The sequence below is a fragment of the Mustelus asterias genome, unplaced genomic scaffold (assembly GCF_964213995.1).
Source record: "Mustelus asterias unplaced genomic scaffold, sMusAst1.hap1.1 HAP1_SCAFFOLD_679, whole genome shotgun sequence".
NCBI lineage: Eukaryota > Metazoa > Chordata > Chondrichthyes > Carcharhiniformes > Triakidae > Mustelus > Mustelus asterias.
The window spans coordinates 92,501-94,519 of record NW_027590628.1 but is presented as its reverse complement, the minus strand read 5'-3'; the positions used below and the strand labels follow the sequence as shown (position 1 = coordinate 94,519).

The window sequence follows — 2,019 nt, the reverse complement described above, 5'->3', positions numbered from 1 at the left end:
TGTGTGTCTGTGTGTGAGACTGTGCGTGTATCTGTGTGTGTGTGTGTGTGCATCACTGCGTTTGTTGTCAGTGAGTTTGTGTGTGTTTCACTATCTTCCTGTCTCTCAGTCCCCCAGTCCCAGAATCTGCTTCTCTTTACACAGATGCTGCCTGTCCTGCTCAGTATTCCGGCATTGACTATTTCACAATCTGAGGAGTTGTGAATGGTGCGATCATCAGCGAACATCTCACCTATGGAGGGAAGGTCAGTGATGGAGCACCTGAAGATGGTTGGGGCCTCGGACACTTACCCTGAGGAACTCCTGCAGTGATGTCCTGGGACTGAGAGGATCGGCTTTGAGATAATCGGCACATTGGGGGAAAGCTTGGGAAGCAGAGGATGCTGATTTAAGGTAAATGGCGACAGCGGCAACATGAGGCAATATCTGTGGCTTTGGAGTGATCCTTGTTGTACCCCACTATGAGCTGCTTGCCCACCTGAATATCTCACTGTTACTCTCTGCATTACTCTCTCATCCCTATCTCTCAGTGACTCTGCCTCTCTCCATCTCTCCGGGGAAATTATAATGGGGAGCAAAGAAATGGCAGAAGAATTGAAGATATACTTTGGTTCTGTCTTCACAAAAGAGGCACAGATCACCTGGCAGAAATGTTAGGGAACCAATGGTTTAGTGATAGTGTGGAATTGAATTGAAGGAAATCAGTATTAGTAAGAAAATGGTGCTGGGGGAATGAATGGGGTTAAAGGCTGACAAAGCCCCAGGGCCTGATAATCTACATCCCAGAGTATTAAAGGAAGCGGCGCTGGAAATATTGGATGCATTGCTGGTCATCTTCCAAAATTCTATAGACTCTGGAGCAGTTCCTACAGATTGGGGGGTGGCAAATGTAACCCCACTATTTAAAATCATCTTTTCACTTGCGTGTAATTTATCACAGAACACGGGCAGCATGGGCTTATCGAGAATGACGGGATAGTGTTGGGGTGGAGAAGTTATTCCTTCAAGTGGAAATCAGTGTTGTTTTGAAATGTGTTGAGGGTTTCTGCCTCTCCCCATTCAATCCTTCCCAACCTCTCTGTCGAGGCTCCTTCTCACTTTCTACCAGACAATTATTTGTGTTTGAGAGCGGGTGCAGAGGAGATTGAAATGAAACGGTCAGACAGTTAACTCCAACACTGAGAAATGTGAGGTGATGCACTTTGGACAATAAGTTGATGAGAGAATCCATAAACCAACTGGGAACAAGTTAAATCATGTGCAGGTAAAGGGAAAGCTTTTATACCTCCATCAATCTGTGTCTCTCTCTTTTTCTCACTCTCTGTGTCTGTGTCTTCTGTCCATCTCTCCCTTTCTGGGAATCTGTGAAAAATATCCACAAATATCAGGCAGCCATTTGGCGTTTCTTCCCAGTGGCCATTTTGTGTGAACGCAGCACTGAGATATTTCTGACAGAGTTGTCTCTTCACTCAAGTAATGTTAGTATTTGAAATGTGACAGATACGCAGCTGTGAGGATTTTTATTTCTGGGAAAACTGAACTCACATTGAACAGCATCCCAGTGTGGGATTTAAACTCTAGTTTGTTTCAGTCATGGGGAGAGAGATGGAGCGAGAGGGAGAGATACAGACACAGAGGCAGAGAGACACAGAAACAGGATGGGATTGTGCTGTGCATGTTTCAGAGCTGACACTGAGACACACACGAGATGTACAATCGCAGACCAGAGTGAATCATTTTCTGTTACCTGCAGTGTCCTGGACATGGACAGAAGCTGAAGTTTTCTCCGGGTGCTCCGGTTTCATCCCACACTCCAAAGATAGAACAAAGAAAATTACAGCACGGGAACAGGTCTTTCAGCTCTCCAAGCCTGCACCGACCATGCTGCCTGACTGAACTAAAACCCCCTACCCTTCCGGGGACCATATCCCTCCATTCCCATCTTATTCATGTCTTTGTCAAGACGCCCTTGAAAAGTCACAATCGTATCCGTTTCCACTTCCTCCCCCGCCAACGAGT

General features: G+C 46.1%; 1 long non-coding RNA gene across 1 annotated transcript in view; it reads left to right on the top strand.

Moving 5' to 3' along the window:
- The first annotated feature begins 332 nt into the window (after positions 1-332).
- Positions 333-2,019, top strand: part of LOC144487256 (uncharacterized) — a 37,961-nt gene continuing 36,274 nt past the window's right edge. Inside the window, exon 1 of the long non-coding RNA XR_013496382.1 lies at positions 333-393. This is a non-coding gene — a long non-coding RNA (uncharacterized LOC144487256). The remainder of the gene's footprint in view (positions 394-2,019) is intronic.